This window comes from Procambarus clarkii, chromosome 41 (genome assembly GCF_040958095.1).
Source record: "Procambarus clarkii isolate CNS0578487 chromosome 41, FALCON_Pclarkii_2.0, whole genome shotgun sequence".
Lineage (NCBI taxonomy): Eukaryota > Metazoa > Arthropoda > Malacostraca > Decapoda > Cambaridae > Procambarus > Procambarus clarkii.
Window position 1 is genome coordinate 36892589 of NC_091190.1, and position 18837 is coordinate 36911425.

Here is an 18837-nt window from a genome sequence, read left to right on the forward strand (position 1 = left end):
TTGGTGGTAGAGTCTGGTCATTTTTAGCCATTCTTCTCCTCCTCCTCTTGCTAAAAAATTAACCCCGGTCGATAGAGTAGTGGCTGTTTTCATAGTGGCAGTCTGTCAGTTTTATACGCCTGGCACCTCTTATATGAAAAGCTGGACATTCAGCATTGAAGCACTCTTTCCTATCCAAAGAGTTCTTGCAAATTTCTGGGTGAAAGAATTCACAGCTTTTGATACATTTACCTGTATTGAGGAGGTTTCTGCACTTTCTAGGGTGATCGTATGTACATGTTCCATTTGTTCTTCCCGATTCCCCATGCTTACAGGTAGCCCATTTGTAATACCAACAGATTTTGGGGCCTTGTTTTGTTTGTTTCCCTCTGCCAGGGACCGCACTCTGCTGCGGCGTCCCCGACACTGTGCCCTGCTCCGGTGCCTGTAACTAGGGGTTCCTTTCTGACGGGAGCTCAAACGGAGCGCGGCTTCCCCCTGCGATGTTTGGTACTCAAGTGAGATCAAAGCCCTCCAGAAGCGAGCCTCACGCCTCCAGCAAATTGTCCACATCTCCTAACCAGTCATTTATTTGTTTTCTTATTCACTGCCCATAATCTTAAATTGTTCATTAAATCCAGCAAACTATTTTACATCTGTGTTATCGCCTCTATATTTCCTATACTTTCTAGTCAGGTCAGGCTTGTTGAATAACTCTCAAGGGGGAGACTCGTTTCTCCTGTAGGCTGAGATCATAACATTGTGTTCACGTTGTATCTTCAGATCACGTTCTTTTACTTCAAGCTGTTCCCTCTCACGCTCACGTTGGAATTCAACCTGCTCACGTTGTAGGGCAGCTTCGCGTTCCTGTTCTTCTTTCTTTAGAGCAGCCTCACGTTCCTTAAATTGTAGAGCTTCTTTTTGGTGTTCACGCTCTACTTTCGCTAGTTCTAACTTTAACTTCGTAGCTGCTAGAGTATGCCGGTCCGTAATGGAATAGTTTTCGTGAGAATCAGTGTCTATAATTCCATTATCAAAGAGGTGGTCAAGGATAAGGCTATGCAATTCACTTTTGTTGGCTCCATGGGGAACATCTAGGTGGTACTCATGTGCTAGAGTTTGTAGTTCTGTCTTCTTGGCACGAATTAAGTTCCCTACTTCATTTGCTGGATCACTACGAAATGCTGAGAGACGAAACATTTTGAGATATCAAACAGACGTACAGAGAATATACCTGTGGTATTATAAGTGTCAGTAACAGGATGACGTGACAACTGGTGACTATCCTGTAGGAATTTAATCGTTAATGTGAAAACAATTAACGTTAATATTAGATATTAAGTGATTAAATTATCAAAATGCAGGAAAATCTTGTACCCGGCACTCAATATACGAGAATTAGGGCAAGAAAATCCTACTAAAATAAATGAAATTTTGATAGTTTCAAAAGTGAGAGGTAGTCCAAAAACGAAGGGATACCTTGCTGGGGTCTCTATAGGACAGAAGCAAGGGGTTTCCTACTTAACAAGATGACACTTACAGAATTAGCGTTCATTGGGCTCTGGAACAGAATGACAATTCCCTACCTGTGTAAGTATCATAATCTCTGACCGACGCGTAGGGGTGCGAGTGTCAACTGGTGACGAGAACTGCTATTGAGGTCCCAACCAAACAGCGTAGTCTGTGCGAGAGGAACTATGACCCTCTATATCGTCCTTCGGTCGGATTGCAGAAGATAGGGTACGTGTCCCGAAGACAAACCAAAGTACCAGGGTACCAAAGGGGGTGATCTGCCAAAAAATGAGAAATAGTCTAGGGACGAGAAAGGTGGAATACACGAGTAATAACACCAAGGGATGAACAACCAATTAAGAGAGTGACTTTGGCCACCAGACACCACAGTCATCCAACACTCATAAAATGTTACACTCGGAAAGCACAAAATAAACAGCACCATAAAAATTATTGAAAGTTATGAAATTATTGAAAAAGTAACATGTAACAAAGCCAAGTACACTTACCACAAATTGAAATGATTGGTCTAGTATCAGTACCTGAGGAGTTCTTCCAAGACAAACCTTATTGTGAAGACACTCCCGGACGGGCCCCCATTAATGTGACGAGAAATGTAGGTGTTAAGGCAGTCTTCTCTATGGCTGGTGTAAATGACACTCACATTAGAAAAAAAGAGAAAAACAAAATGTTGATTGCTTGGCGGGTGTCTCCTGTGGTAAAGTGAGAGGGAAAAACACCCAAAACAAATCTTATAAATAATAAAACTTTAAACAAATATAAACAAAATAAAGATAATCCCTTGGCTATGTACAGTGCGGATAAAAATATACACAAAGACAAAACACAATATAAAATAAAAATATGATTACGTTACTCTACAATAAGCAAGACAAAAATTAGTTAAAGGTGCTGAGAATATTGGCTGGCTGGAACCTCTACTAGTATACAGGACGTATGCTTAGATAGAAGCGTCAGCTCTAGAGCACAAGAATATTCTGAGGCCATCTGTCCTGCGAGACTATATATAGACGATGCAGATGGCGCTGGAGTCATGTGAGGTCGCCGATTCACCAATGGGGAGAGTGATGGTTTGAAGTGGTCATTTGGTGATCGACGAGGTGTGCGCCGACAGTGAGGGAGGGGAGTGAGAAGTGAGTGTACCCCCTTGTAGAGACGTCTGTTACTCCACTTATATAATATTCTTGAATGTGGTATCATGATGTTGCAGATGTGTAGAAATAACGCAATGTATCAGGCTAAATCTCTCTTGAAAGAGATTTGTCACAATATATATATATATATATATATATATATATATATATATATATATATATATATATATATATATATATATATATATATATATATATATATATATATATATATATATATATATATATATATATATATATATATATATATATATATCTCACCCTAAACCCAATAAAGTGTGAAATCATCTCATCTAGCCAACCAACCATAGATGCAGTGCGAACCATATTGCCAGGAGCCCAAGTGATCGCTCCCACTGACAGTGTGCTGCAAGGGGCACCTCTGGGCTCGAGCGCCATTGAGGTAGTCCTCGAAGAAAAGCTGAACGACCTGAGGAGGATGGAGGGAAGAATAGGGGCTTTGGACGCCCACGATGCTTTGTACCTTCTCACAAGGTGCCTGGCTTTGCCCAGACTGACCTATTTCCTAAGGTGTGCTCCCTCCTTCGACAGCCCAAAATTAACAGAATATGACACACTCCAAAGGTCAATAACCATGAAAGTGTTAAACCTCTCTCTGCATGATGACCAATGGGACCAAGCAACGCTCCCAGTTAGACTCGGGGGAATAGGTATTCGCAAGGCGACACAGTTAGCATTGCCAGCATTTTTATCCTCGACCAGTGCAACAGGTGAATTAGTTAAGGAAATACTACCGGAACACCTAAGAGACTCCATTGGGATTCATGATCCCAAATTCGCGGAAGGAGCCGGTCAATGGGACACTCTCGTCAACTCTCATCCTCGACCGACTTTTCCAAATGACTGCAAACAGTCCAAATGGGATAGCCCCATAGCGGAGAACATCGCCACATCATTGCTGGAGGCAGCTTCCAGGAAGGACAAAGCGCGTCTTCTAGCTGTGCAAGCGCCCCATGCCGGGGACTTCCTGTTGGCAGTCCCTAATTCCGCCTTGGGTACCCGCCTGGACCATCGGACCCTAAGTATTGGTGTTGCTCTGCGCCTTGCCGCCCCTATCTCCACCGAGCACCGGTGTATTTGCGGCCATGCACGGGCAGACCAATACGGCAGCCATGGTCTCATCTGTCGTAAGACACAGGGAAAGATTGCCAGACATGAAGCAGTCAATGACATCATCAAGAGAAGTTTGGCTTCAGCTGGGTGCCCAGCACAAAGGGAACCTCAGTTGTGCAGACCTGACAACAGTCAAAAACGCCCAGATGGAGACACCCTGCAGCCGTGGAGGGAAGGTAAACAGGTCGTGTGGGACTACACGTGTGCATTCACATTGGCTGATACCTATCTACCTTACAGCGCAGCTGAGGGAGGCGGGGCGGCCACCTTCAGGGAGACCCAGAAAACTAACAAGTACAGGGACCTAGAACGTTGTTACAGGTTCGTGCCAATAGGCTCTGAGACTCTGGGCGCCTGGGGTAAATGTGCACTTAAGTTCCTGAAGGAGCTGGGCGAGGAACTCATTGGGAAGACTAGAGACCCAAGAGCGGCCAGTTTTATGTTCCAGCGCTCAGTGTCGCTGTTCAGAGGGGAAATGCGTGCTGTATCTTGGGTACGCACCCGACCCCCGAGGAGCTGGACGAGGTCTTCGAACACTGATTGGTATATTGTTATATAAGTGTGTGTTTTCTGTAAACTGTAGCATTGCAATAAAATCAAATAAAAAAAAAAAATGGGGGTGGTAGGAGAGGAAAAGATTAAAGTATTCAGTGAGAATCCACAAGGTCTTCTCTGAACACTATTTATTTTCATCTTCGAGGATGTGGGTCCCTTTAATTAAACCAGTGGTGGTACCTCTAAATATATATATATATATATATATATATATATATATATATATATATATATATATATATCAAAACTGAAAACTCACACCCCAGAAGTGACTCGAACCCATACTCCCAGAAGCAACGCATCTGGTATGTACAAGACGCCTTAATCCACTTGACCATCACGACCGGACATAATGAGGTGATAGCCGAGGCTATTTGAACCACCCCACCGCCGGCACTCGGATAGTTATCTTGGGCATAGCATTTTACCAAATCACCTCATTCTTTGGGGCAACACGTGAGGAACACAAATGCGAACAAGCCTGAATGGTCCCCAGGACATATGCAACTGAAAACTCACACCCCAGAAGTGACTCGAACCCATACTCCCAGAAGCAACGCATCTGGTATGTACAAGACGCCTTAATCCACTTGACCATCACGACCGGACATAATGAGGTGATAGCCGAGGCTATTTGAACCACCCCACCGCCGGCACTCGGATAGTTATCTTGGGCATAGCATTTTACCAAATCACCTCATTCTTTGGGGCAACACGTGAGGAACACAAATGCGAACAAGCCTGAATGGTCCCCAGGACATATGCAACTGAAAACTCACACCCCAGAAGTGACTCGAACCCATACTCCCAGAAGCAACGCATCTGGTATGTACAAGACGCCTTAATCCACTTGACCATCACGACCGGACATAATGAGGTGATAGCCGAGGCTATTTGAACCACCCCACCGCCGGCACTCGGATAGTTATCTTGGGCATAGCATTTTACCAAATCACCTCATTCTTTGGGGCAACACGTGAGGAACACAAATGCGAACAAGCCTGAATGGTCCCCAGGACATATGCAACTGAAAACTCACACCCCAGAAGTGACTCGAACCCATACTCCCAGAAGCAACGCATCTGGTATGTACAAGACGCCTTAATCCACTTGACCATCACGACCGGACATAATGAGGTGATAGCCGAGGCTATTTGAACCACCCCACCGCCGGCACTCGGATAGTTATCTTGGGCATAGCATTTTACCAAATCACCTCATTCTTTGGGGCAACACGTGAGGAACACAAATGCGAACAAGCCTGAATGGTCCCCAGGACATATGCAACTGAAAACTCACACCCCAGAAGTGACTCGAACCCATACTCCCAGAAGCAACGCATCTGGTATGTACAAGACGCCTTAATCCACTTGACCATCACGACCGGACATAATGAGGTGATAGCCGAGGCTATTTGAACCACCCCACCGCCGGCACTCGGATAGTTATCTTGGGCATAGCATTTTACCAAATCACCTCATTCTTTGGGGCAACACGTGAGGAACACAAATGCGAACAAGCCTGAATGGTCCCCAGGACATATGCAACTGAAAACTCACACCCCAGAAGTGACTCGAACCCATACTCCCAGAAGCAACGCATCTGGTATGTACAAGACGCCTTAATCCACTTGACCATCACGACCGGACATAATGAGGTGATAGCCGAGGCTATTTGAACCACCCCACCGCCGGCACTCGGATAGTTATCTTGGGCATAGCATTTTACCAAATCACCTCATTCTTTGGGGCAACACGTGAGGAACACAAATGCGAACAAGCCTGAATGGTCCCCAGGACATATGCAACTGAAAACTCACACCCCAGAAGTGACTCGAACCCATACTCCCAGAAGCAACGCATCTGGTATGTACAAGACGCCTTAATCCACTTGACCATCACGACCGGACATAATGAGGTGATAGCCGAGGCTATTTGAACCACCCCACCGCCGGCACTCGGATAGTTATCTTGGGCATAGCATTTTACCAAATCACCTCATTCTTTGGGGCAACACGTGAGGAACACAAATGCGAACAAGCCTGAATGGTCCCCAGGACATATGCAACTGAAAACTCACACCCCAGAAGTGACTCGAACCCATACTCCCAGAAGCAACGCATCTGGTATGTACAAGACGCCTTAATCCACTTGACCATCACGACCGGACATAATGAGGTGATAGCCGAGGCTATTTGAACCACCCCACCGCCGGCACTCGGATAGTTATCTTGGGCATAGCATTTTACCAAATCACCTCATTCTTTGGGGCAACACGTGAGGAACACAAATGCGAACAAGCCTGAATGGTCCCCAGGACATATGCAACTGAAAACTCACACCCCAGAAGTGACTCGAACCCATACTCCCAGAAGCAACGCATCTGGTATGTACAAGACGCCTTAATCCACTTGACCATCACGACCGGACATAATGAGGTGATAGCCGAGGCTATTTGAACCACCCCACCGCCGGCACTCGGATAGTTATCTTGGGCATAGCATTTTACCAAATCACCTCATTCTTTGGGGCAACACGTGAGGAACACAAATGCGAACAAGCCTGAATGGTCCCCAGGACATATGCAACTGAAAACTCACACCCCAGAAGTGACTCGAACCCATACTCCCAGAAGCAACGCATCTGGTATGTACAAGACGCCTTAATCCACTTGACCATCACGACCGGACATAATGAGGTGATAGCCGAGGCTATTTGAACCACCCCACCGCCGGCACTCGGATAGTTATCTTGGGCATAGCATTTTACCAAATCACCTCATTCTTTGGGGCAACACGTGAGGAACACAAATGCGAACAAGCCTGAATGGTCCCCAGGACATATGCAACTGAAAACTCACACCCCAGAAGTGACTCGAACCCATACTCCCAGAAGCAACGCATCTGGTATGTACAAGACGCCTTAATCCACTTGACCATCACGACCGGACATAATGAGGTGATAGCCGAGGCTATTTGAACCACCCCACCGCCGGCACTCGGATAGTTATCTTGGGCATAGCATTTTACCAAATCACCTCATTCTTTGGGGCAACACGTGAGGAACACAAATGCGAACAAGCCTGAATGGTCCCCAGGACATATGCAACTGAAAACTCACACCCCAGAAGTGACTCGAACCCATACTCCCAGAAGCAATGTCCTGGGGACCATTCAGGCTTGTTCGCATTTGTGTTCCTCACGTGTTGCCCCAAAGAATGAGGTGATTTGGTAAAATGCTATGCCCAAGATAACTATCCGAGTGCCGGCGGTGGGGTGGTTCAAATAGCCTCGGCTATCACCTCATTATGTCCGGTCGTGATGGTCAAGTGGATTAAGGCGTCTTGTACATACCAGATGCGTTGCTTCTGGGAGTATGGGTTCGAGTCACTTCTGGGGTGTGAGTTTTCAGTTGCATATGTCCTGGGGACCATTCAGGCTTGTTCGCATTTGTGTTCCTCACGTGTTGCCCCAAAGAATGAGGTGATTTGGTAAAATGCTATGCCCAAGATAACTATCCGAGTGCCGGCGGTGGGGTGGTTCAAATAGCCTCGGCTATCACCTCATTATGTCCGGTTGTGATGGTCAAGTGGATTAAGGCGTCTTGTACATACCAGATGCGTTGCTTCTGGGAGTATGGGTTCGAGTCACTTCTGGGGTGTGAGTTTTCAGTTGCATATGTCCTGGGGACCATTCAGGCTTGTTCGCATTTGTGTTCCTCACGTGTTGCCCCAAAGAATGAGGTGATTTGGTAAAATGCTATGCCCAAGATAACTATCCGAGTGCCGGCGGTGGGGTGGTTCAAATAGCCTCGGCTATCACCTCATTATGTCCGGTCGTGATGGTCAAGTGGATTAAGGCGTCTTGTACATACCAGATGCGTTGCTTCTGGGAGTATGGGTTCGAGTCACTTCTGGGGTGTGAGTTTTCAGTTGCATATGTCCTGGGGACCATTCAGGCTTGTTCGCATTTGTGTTCCTCACGTGTTGCCCCAAAGAATGAGGTGATTTGGTAAAATGCTATGCCCAAGATAACTATCCGAGTGCCGGCGGTGGGGTGGTTCAAATAGCCTCGGCTATCACCTCATTATGTCCGGTCGTGATGGTCAAGTGGATTAAGGCGTCTTGTACATACCAGATGCGTTGCTTCTGGGAGTATGGGTTCGAGTCACTTCTGGGGTGTGAGTTTTCAGTTGCATATGTCCTGGGGACCATTCAGGCTTGTTCGCATTTGTGTTCCTCACGTGTTGCCCCAAAGAATGAGGTGATTTGGTAAAATGCTATGCCCAAGATAACTATCCGAGTGCCGGCGGTGGGGTGGTTCAAATAGCCTCGGCTATCACCTCATTATGTCCGGTCGTGATGGTCAAGTGGATTAAGGCGTCTTGTACATACCAGATGCGTTGCTTCTGGGAGTATGGGTTCGAGTCACTTCTGGGGTGTGAGTTTTCAGTTGCATATGTCCTGGGGACCATTCAGGCTTGTTCGCATTTGTGTTCCTCACGTGTTGCCCCAAAGAATGAGGTGATTTGGTAAAATGCTATGCCCAAGATAACTATCCGAGTGCCGGCGGTGGGGTGGTTCAAATAGCCTCGGCTATCACCTCATTATGTCCGGTCGTGATGGTCAAGTGGATTAAGGCGTCTTGTACATACCAGATGCGTTGCTTCTGGGAGTATGGGTTCGAGTCACTTCTGGGGTGTGAGTTTTCAGTTGCATATGTCCTGGGGACCATTCAGGCTTGTTCGCATTTGTGTTCCTCACGTGTTGCCCCAAAGAATGAGGTGATTTGGTAAAATGCTATGCCCAAGATAACTATCCGAGTGCCGGCGGTGGGGTGGTTCAAATAGCCTCGGCTATCACCTCATTATGTCCGGTCGTGATGGTCAAGTGGATTAAGGCGTCTTGTACATACCAGATGCGTTGCTTCTGGGAGTATGGGTTCGAGTCACTTCTGGGGTGTGAGTTTTCAGTTGCATATGTCCTGGGGACCATTCAGGCTTGTTCGCATTTGTGTTCCTCACGTGTTGCCCCAAAGAATGAGGTGATTTGGTAAAATGCTATGCCCAAGATAACTATCCGAGTGCCGGCGGTGGGGTGGTTCAAATAGCCTCGGCTATCACCTCATTATGTCCGGTCGTGATGGTCAAGTGGATTAAGGCGTCTTGTACATACCAGATGCGTTGCTTCTGGGAGTATGGGTTCGAGTCACTTCTGGGGTGTGAGTTTTCAGTTGCATATGTCCTGGGGACCATTCAGGCTTGTTCGCATTTGTGTTCCTCACGTGTTGCCCCAAAGAATGAGGTGATTTGGTAAAATGCTATGCCCAAGATAACTATCCGAGTGCCGGCGGTGGGGTGGTTCAAATAGCCTCGGCTATCACCTCATTATGTCCGGTCGTGATGGTCAAGTGGATTAAGGCGTCTTGTACATACCAGATGCGTTGCTTCTGGGAGTATGGGTTCGAGTCACTTCTGGGGTGTGAGTTTTCAGTTGCATATGTCCTGGGGACCATTCAGGCTTGTTCGCATTTGTGTTCCTCACGTGTTGCCCCAAAGAATGAGGTGATTTGGTAAAATGCTATGCCCAAGATAACTATCCGAGTGCCGGCGGTGGGGTGGTTCAAATAGCCTCGGCTATCACCTCATTATGTCCGGTCGTGATGGTCAAGTGGATTAAGGCGTCTTGTACATACCAGATGCGTTGCTTCTGGGAGTATGGGTTCGAGTCACTTCTGGGGTGTGAGTTTTCAGTTGCATATGTCCTGGGGACCATTCAGGCTTGTTCGCATATATATATATATATATATATATATATATATATATATATATATATATATATATATATATATATATATAAATATTTATATATACATATACATATACATATATATATACATATACATATACATATATATATATATATATATATATATATATATATATATATATATATATATATATATATATATATATATATATATATATATATATATATATATACCACCTCTGGTGCCAATGTGGGGACCCATAGCCTCGGAGAAGAAAATAAAAAGTATTCAGAGGAGACCTTGTGGTTTCTCACTGAACACTAATATTATCTTCTCCTACCACCCCCATTCTTTTGTATGTACACATATATATTTACTTTATTTGAACTTATATATATATATATATATATATATATATATATATATATATATATATATATATATATAAGGCAGAACTTATTGCAGAAGGAGGAAAGATTCGAGGCAACTACAGAAGCACCATACTGTCCCCCGAGCTCAAAGCGGCAGCTAAGAACCTTCGTGAGAAAAAGGAGATCAGGAGAGGTGACAAGTTGCCAATATACGTCATTCATAAAAAAACGAAAATCTGGTGAAAATGAACCTCATACTTTCTGACCAAACTAAATTCCAAAGGGTATCGAAGGACACAACAGCCAAATTGAAAACAAAGGTAAACAAATTGATCGAAACTGTTAACGCCAAGAAATCCGGACTAAACCTGCCAAAGATTATTTGGGAATACAAACCTGGGTATGCGTATGGAAATGTCAAGACACACAAGCCTGGAAACCTACCTCGGCCAATCATCAGACACATACCCACACCCACGTACAGACTGGCGAAGCGACTCAATGGCTTGCTGACTCCTTATGTACCTTGTGCTTTCAGCCTGAAGTCTCCAAAGGAATTTGTTGACTTACTGCAGGGAACACGGACCACAGGGATATAAGCCTCGTTGGATGTAGAATCACTGTTTACCAACATACCTGTGGATGAAACAATCGGGATGATAGCGGACAGAGTGTATCGTGATCCGGCCTGTACTCCTCTTGACATACCAGAAAACATTCTAAGGAAACTACTCCAAGCTTGTACTAAAGAGGCACCCTTCTTGAGCCCGGATGGGCACATGTATAAGCAAGTAGATGGGGTCGCCATGGGTTCTCCCCTAGGTGTCCTGTTTGCAAACTTCTACATGGGTACCATCGAGCAGAAGGTCTTAGTCGACATGAACTTGAAACCGGCCATATACTGCAGGTATGTTGACGACATTTTTACACAGGTACCTGATGTCAGACATCTGCAGGAGCTGAAGGACGCATTTGAGCAGAATTCTCTGTTGCGTTTCACTTACGAGATGGAGAAGGATGGGAAGCGGCCCTTTCTAGATGTAACAGTCATGGAAAGGAGCGGAGGTTTCCACACTGCAGTCTACACTAAGGAAACAAACATAGGAATGTGCCTTAATGCCAATAGTGACTGCCCAGACAGGTACAAGAGGAGTGTTGTTAACGCTTATGTCGACCGTGATCTCAGCCACAGCTCAGGATAGAAGCAAGTCGATGAAGAACTCTGTAGGGTAAGGCAGGTCCTAGTCAACAACGGCTTCTCCAATGGTTTCGGTGAGACATCATAAGAAGGAAGGTGAAACGCCATGCAACCTCTGAAGAGACAACTAACACAACACCTATACCCCCTATTAGACTATTTTACAGGAACTTCTTTTCCACAGCTCATAAAACGGAGGAAAGAGTCCTGAAAGATATTGTTAATAGAAACGATATCCCAACAGACAAAAATCAGAAGATACAACTGACTACTTACTATAAAACCAAAAAAACAGCCAGCCTACTCATGAGAAACTCTCCAGACACAGAGCAGAACGCTTTAAAAGAGACCAACGTCGTCTATGCCTTCAAATGTCCACTTGGGAACCGTAAGCCTCAAAGAACTCAGTATATAGGCAAGACAACAACATCTCTTTCCAGGCTTTTAACGATGCATAAGGAACAGGGCTCCATTAAGGAACATATAATCTCTTCCCACTACCAGAACATCTCCAGAGAAATCTTAGCAAACAACACAGACATCATCGACAGATACAGCGATAGCAGGCAGCTTGACATCTGCGAGGCACTACACATCAAGAAATCAACACCAGCAATCAACAGCCAATTAATGCACAACTATATTCTACCCACTTCAAGACTTCGCTCCAGTATATAAGCATCAAGAAATGTAGGCCAATAGGCCCTCTGCAGTTACTTCCATTCTTACCTTCAATTTACCCAATTACTACCCATTGTTTCGTGTTCTGTCCTGTGTTGAAAGTTTTGTTCACCTCATCCAAAACTGTGGTAACATATCACCTCACCCAAAATGCTGGTATAAAATAAAAAAAAGCTGTTTAAATCATAGCATAGTAAGAACTCTGTTTAGTGTTTGCAGGTTATAGTTGTGTGTGTATAAACTAAATGTCTTTGAAAATGTAATAAATTATTACGAAATGCGTTCAGGTGTTGCGTCAGACTAGAAATAAAAATGAATTTTGGAGAATTGATTTTTCAATTACCATCAACAGTGAAAAGAAACATAAGAAGTATTAAGAAAATTCATGTTAGAATTATTAATCTTACTTTTTTCGATCATATTTAATAATATATGTCTACAAGAAAGACTGCTACCAAAATATACTAATATATGTATATATATATATATATATATATATATATATATATATATATATATATATATATATATATATATATATATATATATATATATATATATATATATATATATATATATATATATATATATATATATTGTGATGATAATCTCTTTCAAGAGAGATTGTGCCTGCTCTTCCCTACATAAAGTTACTTATATATATACAACAATAAGATGCTACCTTCAAGATACGTCTACCAGTAGCACAAAACGTTTTGACCAGGAGGCAAACGTACACTAAATTCCCCCCTACTCCACACTCCCTCCATGCTAACTCGCCACCGTCATCAACCAGCAAACTACCATTCCCAGCCTGCCTGCTTCTGATTGGTGACCTGCCGACTGCACACCTGCACCTCTGCACCTCAGCGCCCTCTACTGGGCGATGTCTGGGCTTGAACCTGTCATTGAAGTTAGAATATCATGTGCTCTCAAGCTGTGAACAACTAACTGATATACGCTCTGTCTATCAGGTGGATGTTTCTAAGCTAGCGCTTTATTCTCAGCACCTGCTTATTTCATTTTGTCTTTATATTATAGAGTAAGGTCATCCCTGTTCTTAATTTTTGTTATATTTTATGACTTGTTTGTTTGCAGTGTTCATAACCAAGGAATTGTCAGGTTTTAATTTGCTTTCAATTTAATTAAAGTTTCCTTATTCATACTATGTGTTTTGAGTGTATTCCCTTACTTTACCACAGACAACAGCCAAGCAGTCGATCTTTTTTTTTCTTAAATGTGACAGGCACTGACACCAGCCATTAGGAGGACTGCCGAACATCTACACTCCTTCATTTTTCCGTCACAATATAAATATATACATATATATATATATATATATATATATATATATATATATATATATATATATATATATATATATATATATATATATATATATACATATATATATATTATTAAATATGACCGAAAAAGTAAGATTAATAATTCTAACACGAATTTTCTCTATCTTTCTTACGTTTCTTTTCACTGTTGATGGTAATTCAAAGATCATTCCATTTGTTTTAGCAAACAACACAGAAATCATCGATAGATACAGCGATAGCAGGCGGCTTGACGTCTGCGAGGCACTACACATCAAGAAGTCAACACCAGCAATCAACAGACAATTAATGCACAACTATATTCTACCCACTTCAAGACTCCGCTCCAATATAGAAGCATCAAGAAATATGGACCAACAGGCTTTCTACAATTACTTCCATTCAATACCCATTGTTTCGTGTTCTGTCTTGTGTTTGAATTTAATACCCATTCAATGCCCATTGTTTTGTGTTCTGTCTTGTGTTTGAATTTAATACCCATTCAATACCCATTGTTGAAAGTTTGTTTTCACCTCATCCACCTCACCCAAATGTAGATAAAAACTCGAAGATGTGTAAGCTCTATTCAGTTTCAGTTGTGTGTTTGTAAACTAAAGTCTTTGAAAATGTAATAAGTTTTACGAAACGCGCTCAAGTATCGCGTCAGACTAGAAATAAAAATGAATTTTGGAGAATTGATCTTTGAATTACCATCAACAGTGAAAAGAAACGTAAGAAAGATAGAGAAAATTCGTGTTAGAATTATTAATCTTACTTTTTCGGTCATATTTAATAATATATGTCTACAGGAAAGACTACTACCAAAATATACATATTAATATATAAATATATATATATATATATATATATATATATATATATATATATATATATATATATATATATATATATATATATATATATATATATATATATATATATATGTTGTGACGGTAACGCGTTGGTGTTCGGCTGTTTCAAAAGCTAGGGGTATGGCCTCGTCACACAAAGAAACAAAAAGAAAAAAGCTGGAACTTTCGTCTGTGGTAAGGTAATGGGAAGACACACAAAACACAAGTAAATTTAACAATGAAATTTTAATTACATTAGAAAAGCAAAACATGAATAAAATTGGACATAAAAATTGTAACAGAGAAATCAATCAAACAAAATAATAAGAATAATCACTGGCAAATGAAAAGTTACATTAAGACAAGTGAATAATTAGCAAAGTAAATATATTAGTGCAGGAATATTGGCTTCAAGCTGCCACCTCCCTTAGTTCACGTAAGCCAAGGCTTAGTCTACCAATGCGACGTGTTAACTTGTGGAGAGCACGATATATTCTGCCTTCTCTAGGTCGCGGTGGCTCAGACATCAGCTCGTGTGGCGGGTGGAGTAGCAGGTGTGACGGGCGCCAGCCAATCAGCGATAGGCAGGCGATGGACAAGCAGTTTGCTGGTTTGAGTGGCGGAGGTGGAGCAGGTGTCCCGGTGCGGAATACGTTTGCTCTCTGGGCACAACTTGGTGTCGTACTTGTTGGATATATCTTCTATATTAGTTGTTTCTGGGACGTAGTTTGGAGGGAAGAGCAGGCTCAATCTCTCTTGAAGGAGATTATCGTCACAACTCTCCCCTGAAGCCTGCAGTTCTGGAAGAAGTACGTCGTTATATGGTGGAGTAATAGGTGGAGTCGCTTCTACTTCATAAACTCTGGAGAGGGCATCGGCTCTGATGTTGTCAGAACCTTGGTATAGCGGATCTCCAGGTTGAATTTCTGTAGTTATCAAGCCCATCGTAGAAGACGTTGAGATGAGAAGTGGGCGTGCTGCAGGTGGTGTGGTCCGTGTTGATGGTACACCGAGCACTTTTCAGGTGTGGAGTAAAGTGCTGGAGCTTCAGGATGATGAAGTGTAGCTCCTTGCCAATTGTTCCGATGTTCCTTGTAGCAGTAGTCGCTGACAGGTGTATTCTCCTCGCCTCGTTGCTGCATTACGACACCACCAACGCCGGTACCACTGGCGTCGACATGGAGGATGAAGGGCTTATCTGACGAGGTGAGAGTGGAATTAGAATATGGCAAAGGAGCACTATTATGGTCCTGAAAATGGTTGGGAATATCAGTATGGATTTTTGAATTAGAAAGCGCCGACTCCTTGTCGGTGCTTTCGGGAGGAGATGCAGGGAAGGTCTCACTGTGGATGTATGGTTCTGTAAAAGTAGAATAGTTTAACATGACAGTGGGAGGAGTACCATTATATAGCTTCAGGAGGTTGACGTGGCATAGCTGGGTCTTCAGCCGCCTATCTGGAGTCTCTAGAACGTAGTTATGGTTGTTTCTGCACTCCTTGATGCGATAGGGTCCTGAAAACCTGTTTTGTAAAGGAGAACCTGGGATAGGGAAGTACGCTAGCACGAAGTCTCCCAGCTTAAATTTTCTTACTTTGCTGGTCTGGTCGTAATGAGTCTTCATCCTCTCCTGTGCTTTCAATAGATTATCATGGGCAAAACTGTGGACTCTGTCTAGAATGTGTTGAAGGTTTTGAAGAAACTGGGGCACATTCTGATGCTCACTGAAGGTGGCATCTCGGAGAGAGTCTTTGAAAGCCTTGAGGGGAGTACGCCACTTACGGCCGTAGAGCATCTCATAAGGAGATACTCCTAGGGACTCATTGGGAAGACTTCTATAAATGTGCATAATCAGATCAATTTGTTTATCCCAATCCTTAGAGGTTTCACTACAAAACTTTTTCAGGAGTGCTTTGATAGTCTGATTACTACGCTCAAGAGAACCCTGTGAAGCAGGATGATAGGGGCTGGACAATACCTGTTTGATGTTGAACTCCTCCAGTGTCCTTTTGAAGAGATCACTGGTGAAGTTGGTACCACAGTCGCTCTGAATCTCCCTGGGAAATCCATACTGGGTGAAGATCTTCAATAAGTACTTCACAACCATAGCAGCCGTAATGTTCTTCACTGGAACTGCTATGGGAAATCTGGTGGTAGGACACAGGATGGTTAAGATATAGGCGTTACCTGAACTGGTCCGAGGTAAAGGACCAACACAGTCTATAATAAGTCTGTGGAAAGGTTCCGCAGGCACCTGTATGGGAATCAGTGGCGCTCTGGGAATAGAGATGTTCGGTTTACCTGCCATCTGACATGTATGACACTGTTTTACGTACTGTTTGACGCTATTTACCATACCTGGCCAGTACCTGTAGTAGTCTTGACGAATTCCATGGTAAGTCTTGTTGAATCCGTAGTGGGAGAGTGCTCCGTGGGCCAGATGTAGAATAGTGGGCCGCAGGCTGGCAGGAATCACAAGTTGTTCGATGTTGGCCCAATCGTCCTCTTCCTTCAGTTTACTGGGTCTATATCTGCGGTAGAGCAAGTCGTTCTCTAGGAAGAACCCAGGAATACTGTCGGGTTGAGTCTCAGCCTGGAAAAATAATGGTGTTAAGGTAAGATCTTCCCTCTGCAACTTACGGAACTCCAACTTGGTCAGATTCGGGGGTAGTTTCTGAGGGTCTTGAGGGACAGCGGTAGCAGTAGAGTCAGCTGGCTGTGGACATGCGGCTTGTGCACGGGTGGTCACTAGAACCGGAGGAGAAACTTCATCATTCTCTTGAACCTTTGCTGGAACATACTCGAATATAGGGTTATTTGGCACAGAGGTACACACCTGGGGTTAGTCCATGACGATCAGGTTGGTCGGTTGCAGGTCTTCTGCCAAGTCGTTGCCTAGGAGAAGTTGCACTCCAGGCATGGGAAAAGGTTTTTCCCTGACGGCGACTTGGACTTCTCCGTTCACGAAGGGACAATCCAGGTGGACTCTGGCGAGAGGATAAGGAGTGGTAGCAGTGAGGTCAGTGATGAAGACAGTTTCTCCGGTGTAGGCGATGTTGGGCACAGCCGACTTCAAGATGATCGATTGAAGAGCCGCTGTGTCCCTCAAGATCTTCAATTTGAAACGTCCCTCCGGATTTGAACCGTTGGCAGAGACAGTTCCAGTATACAGGTGGTTACTGAAAAGAGAAAGATCATTAACATGAACACCAACATTCATCACAGGCTTACCGGACTTAGGAGGAGTTGGTTTGGGTTTCTGCGTGTCGGTGGTTCCTTTGTATTGAGACTTACCACACTTATCTACGGTATGTCCATAGAGTCTACAATACTTGCAGTACAATTGCGAGCCAGCTTGATCGGTACTCACTTTCTCGTAACTGTACCACGACTTCTTACTGGAGGATGGTTCTGGTGTCAGCCGGTGGATGAGGCTGTAAGTGTCAGCCGACTTAGCACACTTCAGGTAGTCGGTTTCTTCTTTATCTGCTAAATATAGACGGACAGGAGGCGGCACACGCCTCATGAATTCTTCAACTAGCATCAGGTTGACGAGTTCTGTAAAAGTAGAGACATGTGCTGCTTCCAGCCATTTCAAAAAATATCTCCGTTTTGTGTTAGCAAACTCGAGAAAGGTAGTGGTACTTGCCTTCAGGTGGTCACGGAATTTCCTTCGATAACTTTCGGTGGAGAGAAGGTAGGCGTCCAACACTGCTTGTTTCAGTGTCTGGTAGTCATTCTCAGACGCCAAAGTACTGAGTGTGACTGCAGCTCTACCTGTAAGATGTACTCTGAGAAGTGTGACCCATTGGTCGGCAGGCCAACTGAGTTGATTAGCAAGGGTTTCAAAGGTGGTAAAAAACACGTCAACTTCTGCTTCTACAAAGGAAGGCATTAACTTACTTGCATGTGATATATTAAAACTGACGGGAAGATTGGCAGTAGCTTGCTGGCGTTGAGCGAGGTGTGAAGTTTCCAACGCGAATTCTCGTTGACGACATTCCATAGCCAGAGTCGCTTGGTGTTTGTCATGTTCGCGTTGAATTTCCAATTGGCGTTGTTTTGTTTCGAGCTGTATTCGTTCACGTTCACGGAGTAAGGCAATCTCACGTTCTTGTTCTTCCTTCCTCAAGGCAGCCTCACGTTCTTGTTCTTCCCTTCGTATGGCAGCTGCTCGTTCTTGTTGTTCGAGGGCTTCTCTTTGCATGACAGCTGCTTCCCTTTGTTGCTCACGTTCAATCTTGGCCAGCTCTACTTTGAGTTTCATCGTTGCCAAATCAGTTTTATCTGC